The sequence below is a fragment of the Poecilia reticulata genome, chromosome 2, assembly GCF_904066995.2.
Source record: "Poecilia reticulata chromosome 2, P_reticulata-male-v2, whole genome shotgun sequence".
Lineage (NCBI taxonomy): Eukaryota > Metazoa > Chordata > Actinopteri > Cyprinodontiformes > Poeciliidae > Poecilia > Poecilia reticulata.
The window spans coordinates 30526518-30549693 of record NC_088831.1 but is presented as its reverse complement, the minus strand read 5'-3'; positions in this window follow the sequence as shown (position 1 = coordinate 30549693).

The window sequence follows — 23176 nt, the reverse complement described above, 5'->3', positions numbered from 1 at the left end:
ACTCTTGGGATGAAAAGCAGGGACAGGGCCGGGCCACTATGGGAAAGAATGAGTGTGCAAATATTTAATCGCCTCAAGAATACTGTTGTGCGAAGTCTTAAACACTTCAGAAAACTATTGTGTGAGAACAAAACAGCAGCAGTAGCAGCAATAATCAAAGCTATAGCGCATCTATGCAAACAAAAGTAAAAAAAATTAGGCATCGATGTGATTTATAAACCCAACATGGACACTTGTTCAAAAATAGGCACCATTTTCAAATCTGTAGATTTGTAAACACAGTACACTAAAAGTTGGAAAAATCATTTGGAAAGCCTGTTGAAGGTGAAATCCTTATCTGGAAAGTCGAAAGTCTGAGAAGGTTTTACATATTAAACACAGTGAAAGTTGGAAGAATAAACAGTTTATTTGGACTTCTGACAGGTTGATTATCCTTAAACCAGAAGCAGCGCTGTGCAGTTTATATTTCTGACTATTTTCTAGCTGTAGACTCAAACAGGCTTACTGCTGAAATGTGTTATTTTTGTCCCCAAAGCAGTTGTCACACATTCAGACACTCCTCCACATAAGCTTGTGTAGAAGCCACACTAAAGGAGAATAAAATGAGCACACACATTCTGCACATTTTACAAAAGCTTGACTCCTCAGTAAACCAAAGTCCAGGAGCGTCACACCCCACCCCCCAGAAACCATTTTGTTCATCACGAGATGAAAAATGGATCACAAGAGGCTTTGAAGGGTTGAAATCTTATATGAGGCAAGAATAGAAAATGGACAGCATTTACCTAGCTCGCTGTCAAGCGCTCAAAGCACTTTGCTGGACACGTCGCGTTCGCACACTTACTTATGCAGAGCTTTTTATTTCAGTGCATTTTGCCATCACACTCAACACTGAGCATATTGGAGAAAATATGGGGTCTGGTGTGTTGAACAAAGACACTTCAATATGTGGATTTGAGCTTCTGGAGAGTATGACCTGATTTTATTCCCTGAGAGTTTGGTCTCTGTGGAGCTGAACCACTGGATGTTTTTAGAAGACAAGAGAGGGAAGAGGAGCAAACTTGTACCCGTTAGAAAACATTTCTTTGATTTACATTTCTATTTTTCTTAATTTTAGACAGTATTATCTATTGTCTTCTTCATCTGTGATGAGCAGAAATACACAAAATCACCGGAGCTGTTTAACCTCCTTTGTCTTCAGAGTTGCAACTTAACTACACTTTGGAGTGCTACAAGAAATCCAGTCATCTTCCATTATTTAACACCTTACTTTGTCCATAAAATACAAAAATAACTCATAATATAAACCCCCTGCAGAGTAGGAGCCTTCTGTGTAATTTTTGTCCAGCTGGTCAGCGTCTGCAGGGTTTTCTTCTCTTGCAGCTGTCCATAATGGGAGGTCCATTTCTGCTCCCTTGTTTGCTTCATATTTCTGCAGCTAGGCTGCAGGTCAAACCGCAGACATGGTGGCCACTGATAGATTTCATAAGAGAGTACTGGATACCCTAAAGTAATTATGGCAGCATTTTGTTTTTTTGTTCTGTTGATGATTTCCCCCGGCGTCTCTTTTCAAAAGGAAGACAATGTGTGCAGTCATTTCTATATTTTTGTTCTTCACCATCAGCCAGAATAGTGCTAATAAAACTTTTTTTTTTTTAAGGTGAACTGTAACTGTTATGGGGATGGTTAGTTCTGAAACAAAGCTAATTGCCCGTTTTGTATCTTAAGTTCTTTAAATAATTTCAGCTGTGATTTTTTATGAATAAATCTGAGTTGGTTTTTTCCTACTATGGTTTCAGCATAAGCAAGCAGACTTTATCACATTTTGCACATTATGTCACAATTAAAATTATCTTACATAATTGTTATTTCACTTCGAAGCTTGCTCAGAGAATTTAAAAACCTTCAGACCTAGTGGGGTTTTTTTGGTGGTTATAATTAGAAATTTTTCATCTTAATAAGTGATTTGACATTATTTAGATCTGATTTAAAGCAATTTAGCCAATAAATCCTGAAAAAACATAGAAAATATTTTCTGAATTATTGCAGTTATTGGTGCTTTTTAAAAAAAAGAAATTTCTGAGATTCAAAAGTTGAACATTATAATCTCTGCAATGCCAGATGTGGGTAGTAACTGGTTACATTTACTCAGGGGATTATGATCAAAGATGACCCAGACAGCAAGATACTCAAACTCCTCCACTGAGACAGAAGCTGACACTAAACCAAGAAGATATCTCTCTTTTTTTCTGTCAAGTTGCCTCCAACTTAAAGATCAAAACCTATCATTCTTAAGTCAAACACTCTCCCCCGCTATTACATCTTGAATATTGTCAGTCAACACCACAAACTCCAGTTCTCCATCGTGACTCTGAAGAAGCAGGTCAACCACAATAGCCTCATGACATCCGGAGCCCTCAGCATCTTGAGACAAAATTGATCCACATTGATAAACTTTCTTTAGCCCAACTCAATCTCTGGAGGACGTAAAGGATCAGACTAAGGGAGCCACAGAGAGCTACTGCTTCATAGAGTCTGCATGGTAATGTGAAGGAGGTTTGACTCAAACTAAGAGCAATTCAAAGACCTTGCAGACGACCACGAAACTTATCTGCAGAAGGAAAACCAGGACACTAGAGCCAGACTGTTTGTGCTTGGCCAGGTTTAAAACAAAGGAAGCAGTAGAAATCATGGCCCACTGCCCATCGGTGAGGGATGGACCTAAGCATGCTTCAAGCACGCAAGCTTCGTTGAATTGCAGTCTACACCACTTAATGTTGACTTAATTGCACCTGATTGTTAAAATACCTTAGTAAATTAAAGGTTAATGTAATCTGTTAACTGGTTTGTTTCGCCAGCTGGTTAATGTTGACATTATTTTGTTAATTTCACAGACAAAAATAAATGTTTTTAACTTGCTGTAAATCTTAATTTTTATTCCCTGCGGGATTAAAAATACCATATATCCCTTTCCATATAGCCTTTATACTCTCTTCATGGTTAGCTGTTACACGTTTCCAGGTATGTCTTTAGCTCCCTCTCTTCCTGCGTGCTGAGAAAATGCCCCTGCTGTTGCTTTCTGCCTCATAATAGTATAAATTCACTGATTTGAAACTTTGACATCACACTTCATATCACGCCCGAGAACAAGAAGCCGGGAGGGGGCACAGGGCAGCCGAGCTGTGAATAGACCTCATCAGTGAGGGTGCGGGTTCACATCCTTATATTAGTTATACTGGAGTCACCCTCCCCGACCTAAGGCAAATAAGCCACTTAACGCAATTATTTGCAATCACTAAAGGTGGTATTCATTATAAAAGATTTTTTTTCTTTCTTTGCCTCAACATAATTTCCTATTGTTCATGTGAAAATGGCAACCAAAAGAGCATTTTAAGTGTTATTATGGAACGAAGTGCTTTTTTTTTTTTTTTTTTTCCCAGGAGCTGGCTTTCAAAGTCTGAATAAACTTTTAAATTGTGAGATAAAACTCTGCTTTACTGCGCTGACCCATGCTGGGGGAGAAAATGGCAGGCTTCAGCAGCACATTGTATTGGGCATGATTTGTAAATAGGGGCTTTTTAAACGCAGTACAATGCTCCATCATGAATATTTCAGTAGTTACACATTTCAAGCTATTGTAGTAGTTGGACTGTTTTTATTAACCTTATCAGGAGGTATTGTGGTGCGAGATTTTCCATCTCAAGGAAAATTGTCCTTTTGGGAAGAATAGTCACTCCAAACTTTTTCTCGGATGTTTATCTGTACATCTGTCTTTATTTGATTGCAGCGCAGGAACAGAAGCCTCGCTACCTTTGCCCTCCTATCTGTGCAGGCCGGATTGTGCTAGTTGGTAATGCATGCCAAATATGTGACTAATTAGCAACTCCCTCACGTTGCTATATGTTTTTTTTGTTTTTTTTTGCTCCGCATATTTTTGCCTTCCAGATAGTAATGCAATTAGGCGCAACAATTTTTTTTTTCCCTTCGCAAAATTGCTTAAGTAGATGTAATTAGGGAGTGAATGTTTTGATGAGAAGAGAACTTATGGAATATATCCACAAACCTTTCCATTGGAACATCCTAAAGTTGCTGTAACAATCGTGCATCTGTAATTTCTGTAGTGTCTATTTTAATACAATACTCCTCATGAAGATTGGGAGCGTGATTGGTGGCTGTAATTGTTCTGCTGCTGGATAAGTGCCTCCTTCTGTGTTTTGGTCAAGTTGGTAAAAACTTTTGTTTTTTCTACTTTCCTGGATGCCATCTTTCTTGAGTAAAAAGCCAAAGTTTCTTGATTGTCTAAATTGGATGTAGTAATTTGTTGCTGGATGCAGTTCTGCAAAGAAAGAGGAATAAAACATAGGTCAGGGACTGGTAGATTATCATAGTCACAGAAAAATGCTGTGATGAAAACCAATATTATTTTTTAATATTTCAAGAATTAATGGGTTATTTATCAGGGACCATGCAAAATAACAAATTGTCATCTTAGATTGAATAAAAATAGTATTATTTGAGAAAGCTTTCCCATTGCGTTTTTTAAAATACAGAAAACAAAATGTTTGATATTTTCCAGTGCCTCTGGTGTCTTCAAGGCATCAAATGACAACAAAAACACAATATAAATGCAGAAAACCCACACTGGGCAATAAACTTGTAATGGGTTGGGAGCCCTTGTTAGCCAGTTTTCCACTCCATTTTGTTAAACAAAAATTTCCAGTGCCACAAAAGCAACACAACCCTTTCGAAAATAACTCGGGAATATTTAAGAATATCTATTGCAGAAAAAATGTATGTTTTGTGGCAAAAGTAGTAATATTTTTCAGTAAAAACCTCAACTTTTTTCTATAAAACCATTTATTCTCAAAATGTTAGACATTTAGAAAATAACCCTTTGTAAAAGTTAGTGACATCTTTTTATGGAAATTCAAGATATTACATTAAGTTTTTAAAATAATTCCTCCTCGTACCTTTGTCTGCATTTGCCAGGGTAAAGCAACAAAGTCTATCTGGTCTAAAGGTCAGTAACCTTTGACTCCAGAACCACATGCGACTCTTTGGACCTTCCACAGTGGTTTTCAATAGTTTTAGGCAGAAATTATATGAAAAAAGTGAGTCATTTTTGAAAGAACTGCAATGTAACATGTTTAGATTTGTGTTTTTATGGAGGAAATTAAAGACTTAAACCGCTACCACAACAGGACCTGGAACCAGAGTGAGCTTAACAAAAGCATCCAGCAATGAATGATGGAAAACATGAAGCTTAAATACTCAGGTAAGAGTTGAAAATGACATTGGATCGAGGTGAAGAGCCGTGTGAGAGTGGGAGCCGGGGAACTGAGGGGGATACACTAATAAACACAGATAATACAGAGGGAGCAGAGTCAGACACAAAAGGATCTACAAATCAAAGGGAAAGAGCCTCAGAATAACATAAGAGAACAATCTAAGATGCACAAAGGGAAGAACACAAGAAAACAAGTAATAAACCAAACACAAAAGAATCGACTTATGTGGCAAGACCAAAGTAGCAACAATTAACCCAGAAATTAACAGAATATGAGAAGACCTAAGTGGGAATAGTAAAGCCCAGAAGTGAACAGAAAACAAACAGAAATGACTCACTGAAAGTAAAACATAAGGAAACAGACCATAATAATACATGAACTAAAACAACCTAAAACTCAAGTTGGCAACAGCTGAGACAACACTGTAAATTTAACGAGACAGTGAAAACGAGCATAAAGATTTAATACCTTAATCCAAAATGTTACTTTATTTGCTCACAAATGTGCTAAACAGTGGCCGAATGCAGCTCGATGTTTTTGGGGTTTGAATGATATTCAGATGCTCCTGCACTTCATAATTTTGCAACAACTATTCAAAGCTTTGTCTTCCGCTTTGCTTTTTGGCACACTGAAATGTTTCACACTTTAAAAATAAATGTTCATATCAGAGAAAGCAAACTGAGTGACATAAAAAAAACTGTTTCTATTTTTAAAAGAAGAAAATGATCCAAACCAATCATACGTAATTGCTGATCTATGACTTCGAAGTCTGGTTGATGGTCTCTAAAGCATTGACTGGTCACGGACCTAAATTTGTCTCAGTTCTGCGTCATCCAGACGTCTTCACTCTGTTTTCCCAACACCAGGACTTAATAAGGGGAGGCAGCATTTAGTTTCTATGCTCCTCAGATCTGGAATAAATGGCCCAAAAACCTGAGATAAATTTATCAATTTAACATTTCATTCATTTCATTTTTTTTTTTTTTTACTACTGTTCCCTATATCTTGATTTAATATAATTCTTTCACCTCTGTTCCTTTATTTTCTTCTAAAACACATTAAATTGCTTTGTGTATGAATGATGCTGTAGCGAAAAGCTTTCCTTCCCTTGCGGCAGTAAAACTGGGACGTTCTCACATCCAATCCTTAAATGTTTATTAGGTTTCCATTGGCATTGCCTCATTTTCAGTCAAACCCAGCTCTGACTGAAGCGTCTGAAGCGCTGGCTGCCATTAAGTCCCAAACAGAAAGGAGAATTTGTGGAGGCATGAGCATCTGTGTGAAAACTGGAAGCAGCACGATGCGTCACAATCGCCTCTGATCAGTTACAATGGGAATAAATAATTCATGCTGGAGCAAACGAGTCTAATTAGCAGGCAGTTTGGGTCCTTTGATAAAGCCGAGGACTAATTCTGTGAAGGGCAGGAAGCTCTGTCATCAGTCAGCCCTGAACAGATTAGCATCTATTATGAATGAGGGACGAGCAGCCTGGTGAAACCGAGTGTGTCCGAGAGACAAACTTAATAACTCCTGCGATGGGACGCAACTTCCCCCCCCCCCCCCCCTACCCCACCCCTCCTCTCTCTCTGTGACTGGAGCACACACATGCTCCCTCTCATCAGGCGACGCCGCCATGCTGCAGGTAGCGGCAGTGGAGTCCATCACCCTGACAGCTGTGGAAATACACTCGCCATGCTGCATTAAGGAGGATCCACCCGGATTTAGCAGCACGCTTAAACACAAAAGGAACCTCTGACGGCCCCCACACCCCTCCGCCATGCCTGTTCTCCGCGTCCTATTCAAAGCAAATATCACTGAATCCTAATGCCGTGTTTCCTCCTTCTTGGAGGATTTGTCGGAGCTGCTCAGAGTTCAGCGTTTGTGCCCCGTCTTTTTTCCTGGCGAGAACAGCACAATTGAGGCCAATTAGAACCGAGCGTGACAAGCAAAGGTCCCGGTATCAGGCGGGACAAGCGTGGGCGGGGTGAACTTGTCAGCCCTACATTGAGGGAGATAACAATAAATAGCTAATAATGGCACTTAATTGAGCTTGATTAAGTTGATTTGTTATGGAAAAAGAGCTGCGGATGGTGAATGTGACGAGAGATGGATTTTAATAGATAGAAAATACTGTTGGGGCTCTGCCGCACAAAGGGGCTGCAGAGGGAAAATAAGGTAGCGGATAGACCCTGAATGGGTCCCCATGAGACATATTTGAGATAATTAGATAAATTTTACTCTAACATACATCTCCCAGTCAAGGACACGGTGATGAACATGTTATATTTCTCATACATCTCCAAGAAATGGCTGCTCTGATTATTTTCCCCTTCCCAACAAGTGCAATATGTTCATACAGTATATGAATGTGGTTAAATGCTATAATGGGAGCAGTAATGACTGCCAGATAATTATCCCTCCCACTCAGACTTGACGGCTGCTGAATTTCTTTCATTTCACTACATAATTGTCTGTGATTGAACTGGAGATTTCATATAGTTCTCTGTTCTTTCAGGCAGAGTTGACTTTCCACGAGGATGGCAGATGGATGTCACGGAGGCCCCTACAAGCCTCCCGAATTGCCCCGTAAACAACAAGCAATAGTGAAGCGAAGTTTCCCTCCGGCTTTGAATGTGCCGCCGCCAATTTTCCCTCGAAAGCCGCAGAAAGTCAGATGAAGGGAAGTTTAATTAAGTAAGAACCTGTTGAGGAAGATTTCCAATCATGGTCTTCAGAATGAGAGCATTCAGCGTATTCATCTCCAGGCGATACGCGCTCTCTTTATCCAAGAGTGAGCTGGAGTTCTCTAGAGGGACCCCAGTTAATTGAATACATTAAAGTGTAGCGCCCGGGGCTTTATTTATTTTTCTACTTTAGTCAGGCTTGTTTAAAGGAGACCAACTGCTGATGTTTGGCCCCTTCCAGAGTATAAATGATCTCTACACTGGGAGTGGCGCGCAGGAGCAGCGGCTTGAGAAGGGATCTGATTTAATCCACTGCTTCCTTTATTCACCCAGCCCCCTGAGACTGAACCTAGTTTGTATACTTGGCAGTCATTCAAATGTGCATCTTGGCCCTTAGGCCTGACTCCCATTATTCATCCATGGGACTTAATATATGGAAAGCGATGATGGTTTTATTTTGTTCCCTGTAAAAGCTTCTCTGCAGCTCCTGCTTCATTCATGCAGCCTTGTAACTTTTTATGACGAGTTGCACAAGATTTTCTGCAAACATCAGCCAACTCAACTTTCATTCATAAATCAGTTTTATGGATGTGGAAGTGTCTCAAAACTGTAGCTAGGTGGAGGTGGGGTTTTTTTTTACTTGTATTTTGAATTGTGTAGAGTTTCCAGAGACTTTTATATGAATTTGTGCAAATCAAAATGAATAACACTTAGGCTAAGGGAGTAAATGTGAGTAACAAGGCTTTCCTGGGATGTTTGCAATATAATGCACAAAATCATAATCAAAATTAACTAATCTCTTAGTGAATTAGCAGAATCTCACAATGACAGTTTTAGGAAAATCCAAACTTTATTTGAAATACACTTATTTAGAGTAGAGTATTGAGAGATAATAATAATAATTTTAAGAAAATCCCCTCTGCGACACTTACTGTAATTTAAGCATATTTTTAAATTATAGTTTACATTTTTGACTCAATCAAAGTGCTTTGACAATTTTAATTAGTGCTTCATGACTTCTTGTTTCACTGGGGAGTATATATGATGTGACACAGAGGCCCACGTGACTTGGCCTCTCTTCAAAAAGGGAAAGACAGGAAGTAAACGAGGTGTTGGTCTTTTAAGACAGAGTGAGAGCTCTGCTCCAAAACTTGTCAATGTCTGTTGTCAAAACAAAAATTAATAACTGAACATTTCCTTTGTATAATCATGTTGCTGCCATTTGACCTTTTTCTGCTTCATTGCCTGATCGACAGAGATTAAGGAAACTATGAAGAACTACCACCACTAGAAAAGTCTTAAGATCTTTGAGTGCTTTAAGATGATACTCACTGCCTCTCTATGGTAACAGCTGGTAAATAAGGAAGCAGAAACTGGAACCGTGTTGTGCTTTGAGCTTTAGCTCAAACTGATCTTGATTTATAAAGTTCCTTGATCAAAGACTGGAATCTCCTGGTGTCTCAAAAATCATCATTACACACAGAAAACAGGATGATTGGGAAGGTAAAAAAAATAAAATTCAAATCCTGATGATAGAAAACTGCATCAATATTTTTGCTATTGCCAAAAATATGAATTTCTTTTTTTGCATGTCTTTAAGGTTACCAAGAAAGATGGAGGATGGTGCAACTGTGCTTTCAGAAGTATGCGACCAACACTTTTCCGCAAAGTGATTCACGTGTTCAGACAGTGTTCTTGTCGACTGCCCTCTTCTTTCTATTATTGTCAAATTTTCTACAGTATAAATGGGTAAAACAAACTGACTCTAAAGGTGTATTGCTAGTGAATTTGAGCAAATAGCATTACAAAACATTTGAAAGTTTCTCACTGTATGTCATTAAGATCAAATATGATAAGATAGTGTTTTTCTGATGATCTTAAAGTTTACCTAACAGTTGAGCTTCTGGCCTGTGGGAGGAAGCCAGAGAACCCAGAGAGAACCCACGCATGCACTGGGACGAATATCCAAACCCCAAGATGGGATTTGAACTTATGACTTCCGTGCTGCAGGGCAACAGTGACGCCAACTGCATCGTAATGCAGCAAAGGTTGGGGAACAGGTAAATGCATTTTATTATGTAATAAAATCAACTATCTGAATAAGGTTAAAAAAGTGAAGACCTGTGCAGAGACGCCAAGTGTAACAGAGAAAATAAATGTTTGCGCACGTTTTCAGAAATGTTTTCAAATTCAGTCATTTCCATAATCCTCCCCCCCCATCACTTTCTTGAAATAGATTTTATTGTGAAAAGCTAGAATGTTTAACGTTGTCATGTCTTTGCTTTGCTTTGCCTCATTTCAGAATCGTGTGCCGATTCATTTCGGTGCGGCGATCCTTACATACGTGTTCAAATTCCTTATATCAAAAGAAAAATGTCTCATGTTTTATCACTTATGTCAGTCACCCCAGTATGCCTCGTGAGTTTCTTGTCCTTTTTTGAAACACACTCCCAAGGATTCACCTTACAGAGCGAAAGCTGCATCTAAACCTGAACCTGGAAAGGACAGAAGCTCTGTGGGAATGACAGAGCAGTTTGCACCCAACAGCTTGTCTGGTGGTCCTCGGGGTGTTACCATCACGCGATGTGTGAAATTCAGACTGCAGCTTTCCCCCCCACCCCTCCAGAGGGCAGGGAGATCAGATCCCTGGACGATACTCATTAGTCAACATGCTCCTCACCTTCTTCGTCACATTTATCACCAACAAGCAGTGAAACTTCCTTGCACAAGCATATTATATGCTCATTAATAACCTGCAGCAGCATTCATCTTGCAGAGAGGAAATTAATTCCCTTGCTCTTATGCACTTGTTCATTTTAATGTCAATTGTCAGAAAGCTTTTTCTTTGTTTTGCTAAGTAGGCTTTGCAGTGTCCGTTCAATCATAGTTAAAAAGCTAATGGGACAAATTTTATTTGGCATTGTTACCCTGAGTAAGTGTTTTGAAAGGCTCAAACTTTAATTATTTTTAGGCTAACAAACTTTTACAGAGTGAAAGGAGAAACAAAGGGGGGCTTTTCAAATGGGAACACACCTGCTGAGAAAGTTTAATCGGAGAGCTGTATATATAACTCACTTCTTTAAAGAAACGAATGCCTCTTAAGAAGAGAGAAGGATAAAACTGCAGTTTTATGCAAACAAGGTGATTAAATGCAACTGAACTGCACATTAATGGAGTAAGATAGCATGTAATAAATGAAGATTCGTGTTTTAGGCCAAAAATAGCCTTTTTTGCACAAAATTTGACTGAAAATCATGAAGCACTCCATACACACACTCTCCACTGAGACATTTGATGGTGGCAGTATCATGCTGTGGGGATGTTTATCATTTCAACTTAGAGGAAAAACAGGTGGAGGTGAACAAAAGAAAAAACAACTCAAAACAAACAGCCTTTTATCTACAATAAAATAATTTGGATCAAAGCATATGTATGTATTAGAATGTCCTAGTTAAAGTAGAGACCAACATTTAATTGAGAATCTGTGGCAAGACTTGAAAACCGATGACTCAGCTGGAGCTATTTTGCAAAGAAAAATGTACAGAAATTTCTGTTTAACACATCCTAAGACTTATATATTTTTATTTTAGGGCAACTCTTAAAGGACAAAGGAGATGGGGCGACTGGGGGCTGGAGTATTTTACATGTGAACCTGCTGCTGAGTAAATTTAATCAGAGTGAGTAAAACACTCGGACTTAAATACCGGGATGCTTCTTAATAATAAAACGTCCAAACTGAGATTTTAAATGAACAAGGTGATTAAGAGCGACCGAGCTGGGCATTTATGAAGCAGGGCTGCATGTAATGAATGAAGATTCATGCTTTAGTCCCAAATTTGAATTTTTTTTTTGCACAAAATGTGCCCGAAGAAGGCAGCTGTTAATCACCTTACTGACAGGAGTAACTGCTTTCATTTAACCTTGACTGAAGATGGTGAATTCTGAAGCGTTTAATTGGATACATCATTTAACAGAATGAACAGAGCAAATTTTCCACGTATTCAAAGGCTCAGATTGACAGACAGTGGCAGTAAGACCCACCACAATTAAAGCTGATCTGTATTCACTGGCCCTGTCACCCATCGCCATTAGTGATGTGACTGTTTGATCATCTCTGCAGAGAAACTTTGCTGAACTTCACCTTGTTTTGAAAGGAATAGACGCAGAATGAAAGACGAAGGTTGAGAAGGGGTAGGGAGGGGTAACAAACCACACACACACACACGCACACACACACCTCTGGGCCCAAAGTTCCCCCACCTTCAGTCCTTAAACTGGACATGACAGGACAAAAGAAAACAGTGAGATTCTCATGCCATTATGTTTATTATCTCCATCAGTGGCTTAATTGAAATGTTTCAAAATCAGAAGATGACAAACGTTGGAAGTAATGGCTTTGTCTCGACGCTCTCGGCAGACAATTGCCCCAGCGATGTGAGAAACTGTGTCAAGCGGCACTCAGTGAAATGTGCGGCAGACACTTAATTGTTTTCCTGCCTTTGACTTTGGAGAGAACAAATCCAATCTGCACGCCAGACATTTCCTCTGTGACTAAGCCTAACCAGCCAAAGCATGTTTGGTTAAGCAACAAGCCCCAGGGTTACATTTCAGATTTTGCAATTACACTTTTTGTTAATACACAAACTACATTGTGTTATTTAAATGAACATAGCTTTGGGATGTTTCTGGTAACCAGATCCGGTGTTGAGTCTCTTAAAGTGGCTTCCCTCAGGCCCCCTTTGAGAGTGCTAGGGGGAAATTCGGGAGAAAAATGAATTCAATTTTTGACTTACAATTGAAGAAGTTTGATTTTTAGGTCATCAACAAGACGTCTATATACTCAATGGTGAAAAATCAGCTTTCTGAGGCAGTTTAGAAAGTCCTTATGTTTTACTAAATATAAATATTTTTGGTTTGTATGAAATTATTCATACGCTACCTGTAAGTATTTATATAAATTCAACTTTTTCACATTTATCCCATCACAACAACTAATTTCAATGTATCTTATTGGGATTGTATGTGACAGGCAAACACAAAAGCAGATAGACATAAAAATATGCAAATTGTAGTGTTTATTCTGATATTCCTAAATATAATCCATTGTCTGGTTGGTAAGCAGAGTTTACTCATGTGTACAGTAATTTAATCTCAGTTTAGATCCAGCTGTCTGTGAAGGTCTCAGAGGTTTGTCAGAGAACATTAATGAACACAGAACATCATAAAGACCAAGAGACAAGAAACAGCGGATATATTATTTGTGATATTGTTTTACAATATTTGTGATATTGTAAAACAATATCACAAACTTTGAACATTCAACAGAGCATCTTTCAGTCCATGATTCCAAACTGGAGGGAACATGGTACATTTGCAGAAGGACCAAAGAGCCCGTTATCAACTCTGGAGGAGCTGCAGATGTACAAACATCTCCACTTTGCAAATCTCTGTACAAGAAGAAAGTTATTGTTGAAGAACAAAAGTTGTCTTGTTTGGAGTTTGCAGCAAGTCATATAGGGGACACAGCAAACATGTAGAATCAGATGCTCTGGTCATATGAGAGCAAAACTTAACTGTTTGCTCTACATTCAGCTGAACATGTACTCAGCTGAGCTCATCACCATAAAGTCACTGTTCCCTCCTGAAACTGGGCGGTGTTAGCATCATGCTATGGGCCGCTTCTGCAAGTCTGCAAGCTATAAGTGCTGGTATGCATTCTTGCTCCAACATATCTGAATTAAAAATAGTAAAGGATCAGATTTTTGCAAAACTTGCTGACATGCCAAAAAACATCCAGTCCTAAATTCAAGCACAAATATGTGGCAAGACGATGCATTCTCTCCATCCAGTCTGACTGAGATCGAGTTGTTTATCTATGGATGTGCAGAGATGGTAGAATGACTTGCTGACTGAATGACTAGATGACTTGCAACTGTAATTGCAGTGAAATGTGGTTTCCACAAACTCAGGAGAGCTGAACGCAAGCGATGAACTTACGTATACGAAGCAATTATGTGCTGCTTTGTGATGGTCTATCAAATAAAATCCCAATAAAACCCATTAAAAGCGAGGCTGCAGCGTGTTGGCATGAGAAAAAGTCGAAGGGGTTCGAATTGTTCTGCAAAGTGCTGCAACTGTTTATACAAATGCAGAAACATCAAACTCGGCAGCTTTATTTACTTCATGCCATCCTCATGGGAAAAATCCTCTCAAACGTTCAGCAACTGTGAGCGATAACAATGTCCTGCAGCTGGATTTGATCATCGCTGCCATTTTTCAAGCAGAAGAAAGGCATGCTAAAGGAAATGCAGATTGAGGAGACCAAGAGTCAGATCCTCTCGACTGTTGTTCATTCTGCCACCACCACAATACAAACCATGTGTGCTGCTTTTAAGTGGTGAAAATAATCTCAAGATTACAGAGTGGTCCATGGTGCTAATTGTCTAAGAGCTGTTTTTGTTTTGCTCCCAATAATTTTCCCTTCAAGAGCTCGCCCAGAATGCCTTTTTTTTTACTAGATTTGGTCAAACTGTTAGCTTTGGAGATATTATCTGATGTCAAATGTAATGAGGGAATCATCATTTCAACATGTGCGGTGGAAACAGAGCCTCACACATGTTCTGCGGGACAGCTGTCGTAACAGATTTGAAATGTGAGGAATTTCAGACGAGAGGCTCTCAGCGCCGGCTCGCCGATGTGTGTGCTGTTCTCATGCTCACTTAGGAAGGCGGCGCAGATTTATAACGTGTGAAAAAACTTCAGTCGTGAGGGAAACAAAATCAACCAAGTCTGGCTGGTCTATGCTGAATTATTTATTCTTGTTGGGTGAACACAAATCTAACACTTTAAAAGAAAACTCTCAAAGAGAAGAGATTTTTGTTTTATGCTCCTAAAGAGGTCCACGGTTGCTCAGGCTTTCTGAAGCTTTCTGAAATCTTTTTTTTTTGACATAATCTTAATTTTTCCTTTTCTTAAAAAAGTAAAAAGTTGAGGACAAAAGAAGTGTCAAGTCCAAGATGCTATTCCACCTGATGATGAAGAAATGAACTGTGTGTCAAGTTTCCGCCTCTCTATCACTTTTGGGTGCAAAACACTGTTTTGTTAGTCAAACTGTTTTCTTAGGTATTTTTCATAGATTCAGTTGAGGCATTGGAGCTCAGCTGTGTGTTTGTAAAAAGCAGCTACCGAATGTCTGAAGATCTAATTTAAATCAGGTTGGCTAAAATCTATTTTTCTCAGTTGACAGTAAGACGCTTCCCCGTCATTTGAAATATGGAGTCACTTTGTGCGTAAATATCACATACAGTAAGTGTAACTAACAAATGTTCCTCTGAAAAAGTTCATGAAATAGTATAATTAATGAAAATAGGCCAAAGTCCAAAGGAAAACACAACTAAGCACCACTTCTTACAACAACACAAAAACAGACACAAGAATGTCTCACTGCTTTATGGAAAACAACAAATAATTGCGATTTTAACTTACTGTAATGTGTGGGTTTGCCTCAGTTCAAGGTTTTTCTTAATATGTGATCAGTGTAGAATAACAGTCCATCTTCATCAAGTCTGCAGTTTTATCTTTATAAGGACCCACCCATATTTAAAGTGGTCCTTATACTAAAACTGCAAAATGAACTTTCTTTTTCATTTTTTTATGTATTAACAAATTGAATCACACTGAACAAAGGTTTCATAAATCTCAAACTGTTTTAGAAAAAACTCTCTGTTGAATGTAGACTAATCCATCTTAGGTCTCATTGTATAAATTTAGAACTCAAAATAGTCCGATATAGTAAAAAGTGAAAGAAAACTTTTTTTTTCCAATACTGCTGTGCCGCCCCTGTTGAAATGGCTCCCTTGGCAGTGAGCCACATCACTCATATCGAAAACCATCCAACCTGCCAACAACTGTTGGTGATCCATTACCTGGATTGATCAGAATTACTTTGAAATGTTTATTTAATCACATCAATTTTGTCATATTTTAACCTGTTTGGATGAATTTAAGGTTCAAACATGAAACAACCAAATTATTCTTGCCAAAAAATTCTTTTTTTTTTATAGACCTATTTTAAACAAATGAATCTATACTTAATATATTAAAGCAAGTACAAAGGGAAGGTTTATTTCAGTTAATGAGAGTTAATTTTAAATTAAGTGTTAATCTAGCCAGTATATTTTAAATGTTACTACTTTATCATGAAAGAAATCCGTATAATATTGTGAGAGAATATTTTTGCATATTTGGCGTACATTTAAACAGTTTTTTTTTTTCAATGATGCTTTAATCATTCAGATTTAATTTGCTTTTAAATTGATGCACCATTGGGTGCCTCACAGGTTTTAACCAAAAAAAGCTATTTTTCACATTCGTATATATTCACCTTATGAATAAGTGTATGTATTTCCATGTGTCTACAGCCTTGTCAGTCATGACAGCCTTGTCAGTTTGCACAAATGTCAAGAGGGAAATCTCAGCACTGTATTTCACACTGTGTTAAAACTGGGTTTTTAGGGGGTGTAGGACACATCTATACGAGGAAGAAAATATAAGAAATACAGGCAACAAATAAATAGTGGGCATTTCTTGAAATCCAGTGTGCTGCATCTTAATTAAATCCAGGATCAAACAAGTTTCGGTCAAACTTTTCACAACAGTTCAGCTTCGTCACATTGTCGCTTCTCAACCAAAAGACTCTCCTCATACACCTATACTGTTAGTAGAAGGAAAAAGGTGAAGGAGGGTGGAAATGGTCGAGTTGGGTGGAGGGGGTGTGCTGCTACAGCAAACCAACACCATCCATTTATTTACCTCCAGACAGCCTCCCTCTGCTCTCCCTGCGATCCAGCGGAGGCCGTCACTTCTGTGGAGTTAATGGCGATGCAGGGCATAGCAGCGTGCATAGGCGCTTTCATGACTGATTGATATTGTTAGGTTTAAGGCTATAATATTAAACAAATGGTCCATTCTAAAGGGAGGCCCACCGGCGACTCTGAAATTCCTCGCTGTGAGACAAAAAGCGACTGTCGAAGCACCACTCAGGCACAAAAAGTAAGTGAAAATACTGCTGCAGGAAAACAGAACGGCTGCCTTTTGAATAAAGGTGTGTGATTGTGCCTTCTGTCTGTTGCAGGACTTTTATATCCGTTGCCGAATTAACTGCCCAATCTAACTTTCCCCATTTTTACGTCGTTTTATTCTTTCTGAATCCATCCAGAAGAACCGAGTGCACAAAATAAGGTTTGATCCGTGGGGTTTTTGCGCCTTATTTGTTTTTGACAGTGTCACTCTGTGCATCCAGCAGCTCGTGTCCGTTTGCCCGCAGCCTCGGCTTCGTGACCTGTAATGAATCCTGTGTTGTAGGCTCTGAAGGAGAGAGTTAATGAAGTAAAAATTAATGAAGCACCATCTCAAGGCTGCTCGGAGCTCCTCCATGCCTCATTTATAATGCATGATCTCAATAAAATCAATCCAGTGTACCAACTCTTTAAGAAAAGATTTACAGATCAGAGCTCTGGTCTTATTCATCCCCCAAAAGCAGCTTGCACAAGCTTCAGGGCTCTGCATCCAGTGTTGCTGCTGGACAACATTTTGCTTCAATATTTTGTTCAATCCCTGAATATTTCGCTCTCTGAAATTAAATTAAAGCAAGAAAAGAACTCTCGTGTTTATTTTTTTTTAGCTGTATAATATTTTATGCCTGTTAAATGCGTAGTAGTTCAAGCATTTATTTTACTTTTTCCTAAACACTAGAGACTTGTTGAAAGTTGAGAGACTAAAAAGACAAGCAGGTTACCTGTATTAGAGCTCCCCCTTCAGGTAATGAGGAGAACTCGTTATCTCAATGTCAGCCTCTTAAGCATGCTAATGAGAGAATAGGAGCATAATTTAGGAGACGTGTGGATATATTTCTACGTTTTTTAATAACATCTTTTATTTGGAAAATGTTTATTCAAACTTGACTGAATTTCTGTAACATCTTTTTTGTTTATTTGTTTTAGTTTTAGTTGATAACTTAAAAATGAAAACATGTCTCTAACCAAATTACTATTGAAAACATTTAGTTATTTAAATTGTATTATTATTATTATTATTATTATTATTATTATTATTATTGCACATTTTGAATTTATTCATTATGTATTCTAAATGCATTTTCTCTGTTTGTTCTTCCAGATTTCCTGACATCCTGGGATTCATCCGAAATATTGCGATCAGCAGTATTCCCAAGCAGGTTACGATTATAATATCCGCAATTAAAGTTTAACATATCTCCAAACGTGTGACTCCCCTGCAGAATAAGCAGCTGATGTTGTTCCAGACAAACCCACAGAGGCTTTTGGATGTGCACGCGAGGAACTAAATTGCCAAGTTCAGCTGCCTGATGTGCCGAGCCCTCCACCTCTTGCGAACAATTCTGTATTTATAATGTCATCTTATCACGCTCCCCTTGAAGGCAGCAGCAAGTGCACTTATGCCTTTCTTTGTTAGGGTGAGTTGGCAATTTCCTGCGAGATGGAGCAACTGCAGGCAGCCCTTTTCTTTGATAATGTCCCTGACACCTGGACCAAACTGCTGTTTCCATCACTTTCCAGCCAGGAAAGGAACATGTCATAAGTCTCCTGCCACCCAGAGTCACTCACTATGCATTTAGCAGCACTTTTCTCACTGTACTTCACAGGAAGTAGAGGTCAGAGCCAGTGGGGGAGACTTTATGTGGAAAGTCTTCATGATGAGCCGCATCAAAAATAGAAACAGTCGGTCTTTTCCCCTCTCCGAAATGTTTGCGCCTATTGCATTTGTCCAGGCATTATTGTGTGTTCGGGATAATAGAGTAGCTTTAATATAGTCCACATTATTGTACCATGTAAAGCTGGTTATTAAGCAGCAAGCCTGAACGAGTGTTTATTACAGAGGCCTGACAGATTGATTCTAAATTATAATTAATCAGTTGATTTTGACCCACAGATTGTGATTGTGCCCTGTGAGTTTCATTTATTCAGCTTTTCTTCTGGCTCCGCTACAATCACCTTAGACCTGCAGGACTCTCAGGCAAATTAACAGTGTTCACGCTACCCTGCAGCCATAATGAAAATATCAGTCAATCAAAACCCATATTATGCTGTGAAATCCTACCACATATCTCCAGACCTGCATGCAAATAAATCTGCAGCCTGTTTTAGCTCCACGGCCTGCAGAATATCAGCAAAACAATGTTTTAAAAGCCTCTGTAGAGGGAATATGTATGTTTAGGTGCAATATGGCGACGTATTTAGACGTGACACGTCCAGGTGTTGGGTCAAGCTGGAACGCGAGGTCCCATCTGCGGGTCTGGTTGTGAACATCTGTGAACTGGACAGCCTCAGCCAGCATCTCCGTATCGCTGCTCGCCGCGCGCCGTGCTACTCAGGGCACTTCAACCCCCAGACCCTCCTCACAGGTACCCCGCAGCCCACCACCGCGCGCTACTCATTTACTGCTACACTGGTTTTCATAATTAGCGCCGCAAGGCCTCATTAAATCTGCTCTAATGAATAAATATTGTATTTCATAGCCTGATTACCAGATCAGCTCAATGCTCGAGCGTTGTAAACAATTACTTCCCTAAATATTCATCACCCCAAAGTGGATGATCATTGATATTTAATACAGGACCAGTATTCTCAAGTGCATCTTTATTATACTAATAATAGTTTTCGAAATGCCACTTTTGGAAGGAAATGCATAAGAAAAAGAGGTGACATTGTCATTCAACATATATATACTGTCTAAAAATATGCATATTTAAGATTCAACTGATTGATAAGTACTAAATCATCTAATATTTAATTAGAAATGACAGAAAACTCTACATTTATGAAGTGATTGTGATTTTACAAACATTCAAAACCAAAAGGGAATATTTGCACTTTTTTTGACAGCTAATGAAAAATTTGAATTTGCTATTCTTCCTGCTTGGAAGATCATTTAATTTTAGTCAAATGCCTTCTTAGCATAACATAAACACAAAACTAAACCTTCTAGACAATCCCCCCTAATAAATCACTGTTTAAAAATTCATATTGGCACAATATGAATTGGTATTGGGGAACCTTCTATGTTCATCTGCACGTTTTCCTCTCTATTTACAAATAGCTGAATCTAATCCAATTTATTCATTTATTTACTTAGTTGTCATTTACTTAATTATTTTAAAGTTGCATAAAAACAGATGCTCTCTTTACAGCACATGCTGCACAATAAATGGCCAATCTAAAGTAACATAAAAGAATCATAGACAAAAGACTAAGAAAAACACTTATAATATGCAAAAATAATAATAATACGAATCTATACTGACTATGAGAGATTCATAAAGAAAACCGAGAAACAAAATGATCATGTGTAACAATGAATACTTGAGAAAAGGCAACTAAGAAAATATCCCAAAGTGGTACACATGGTGTGAAAAGGTAACAGGGAATGGATCGCTGTATGCAGGTAAACAGGCTGGGTCAATAGACCTAAGCTTGCATTTGGAGTGGCGTCTGCATATGAAAACTTGGTAACAATAATATGTATTGTGCAGCTCTGCTGAAGGTTTATCGCATCTATTCTGTGTTCTGCACGACTGACATCAGGCAGCTTTAGTTCTCCTGCTAAAGTCTTCATTTCTGCTAAACAAATGGCAGCATCTGTTGAGCAGGAAAACCCGAGGGCTGTGATAATAATAATAATAATAATAATAATAATAATAATAATAATAATAATAATAATAATAATAAACAGATGGGCCATAATGTGAGCTGTAAACACAACACTAAGTCTGAAAGCCAACGTTCAAGAAAACCATGAGCAGAAAACACTACAAGAATCCATATTCTGTCATCAGTGACTTTAAACTGATGGATATTCACAGAACAACTAAGGATTTAATTATTTAAAGGTTAGTAAAAGTACAATACAGTTCTTCTCCGTTTTTATTGGCTGTTGTAACCATCCATTTTCTGTACCTACTAAGTCCTTTTCAGGGTCACAGGGCAGAATTAGAGCTGGACTTTGGACCATAGGTGGCTGGTCCATCACAGAACCAACAGACACACCCGAGGAAATTAGAGTTACTGGTTAACCTAACACCAATTTCCTTAAACACTGAGAGGAAGCTGGAGCGCCTGCAAAGTTCAATTACTGTGAACACCCACGAAGAATGAACGTGAAAAGCTTCTTATAAAACCGGTGAAATGCTGTACTACTGTTTTTCCCAAAAGCTGAATCTTCATAGAAATGTTACAGGTAGCTGTGAGATATTTGTGTAATGAAACGTGGATCCCTAATTTTACTGCAGTGCTGCTAAATCTGCAATGTAAACGAGTCAATCTTTGATCACACAAATATTAATCTTCTGACATGTTTCCAGTTTGTCAGATAGCTACATTATTTACTTGTGCTCAAGCATCACATCTGATTTTTGTGTCAAAGAAGATTTCTTGATAAACTCCAATAATACAAATTTTCAAGATATACACCAATATGAGTCTGTTACATTGTTATGGAGGAATTGTACCCCATTCCTCTGTATAGGACTGAATCAGTTCATTGAGATTTGAAGGCATTTCTTCTTTGCAAACTGTTTGAAAATGACCTTACTACCCTACACAGATGGATGGAGAACACTAGTTGCAACTCCAAAGTCATTGCTGATGTGTTTCCATTAGGGCTGTTGTAAAAGAATATTTCTAAGATCTCACCACAGCAATTCAGTCAGGTTGAGAACTTGACTTTGACTGGGCCATTGGAACATGTAAGGGACTGCACAAACCAGCCAGAAAAACAAGACAATATTCCAAAAATATATTATTAATCTATATACAAAAATCAACTAAAATATTTTTCAAAAATTAAAAGTTGGGTCCACAACATAGACATAGGTCAGCACAACAGCATTAGTAACATAGTAAACTCTAGCCAAACTGATGTCACAGGTTAGCTTAAATACAGGCTGATCAGACCGTTGTTGACACAACAGGAGACGTACCAACTGAAAACGAACCAACAAAAAAATACAAACACGGGTCAGAACAGCACTAATTAGTAAAAAAAAAAAAAAAAAAAAAAAAAAAAAAAAAAGAAAGAAAGAAGAAATAAAAAGAAAAATTAATTAATTGGGTCAGGATTATCAGGTCAAAGTAGAAGATAAACTGAACAAATAATAATAAGCCGTTCTTCCTCCCACCCCTCACAGACAGATGGTGGTCTGACCCACTTCAGTGATTCTGCTATTTAAGGAAAACAGCTGTGACTCTTTACCTTGAATCCTCTCCCGCGACCTCATTGGCTTTGTCTCCTCTTACGAATAATTCTTCTCACTGTAAAGTGACAAGACTTCAAACTGTTTGAAAATGACCTTACTACCCTACACAGATTGATGGAGAACACTAGTTGCAACTCCAAAGTCATTGCTGATGTGTTTCCATTAGGGCTGTTGTAAAAGAATATTTCTCTCTCTCTCCCCGAAACGTTATCCACGCAGTTCCGACGGCAGAAATTCAACGCCATGCTGCTAGCACGTAGCAACAACTCATAAGCGGAAGTGACAGCGCTGCCCACCGCAAATAAAGACCCGGGCGGAACACGGTGCGCTAAATAATAAAACATAATTTAACGAAGCTTCGAAGCACATACATTTCCCCCGAGGAATTTTAATAATCGAGGTACTCGAATCACTCGAGGAATCGTTACAGCCCTAGTTTCCGTCCTTGTTCTCACACACCTGGCTGCTATCCTTCTGCGTACTCCGTTTTTCACTTTCACAACTTGTAGAGTGTGGCTCTCGCAATTGAAGTTTTGGGTCTTTTTACTGCCTCTTTGCATGCTTAAGGTCTTACAAAAAAAATAATTCTAGTACCTAATACAGACCAGATCATTTTTAATTTTTAAATAACTGAATGGGAGGTGAACATTTTTTCCCTTATTTTTATTAAAGTGCAAAAAGGTGGCTTTTCGTTTGTTTCCAAGCACACCCAATACGGATTTCAGTTGCACCCTTAATGCAGCGCTGAGCTGATGTAAACGGTGATTATCTGACCCACTCAGGCTTGTGCATGTGACAGCCTACCTCACTGCTGGGGTGTTTGTAGGACATTGGTTCTGTTAAAATTTACTGTGAAGGAATGGTAACATTAGTTATAAGCCTCATGGTTTCATGTCTTTAGTCACTCTGGATTT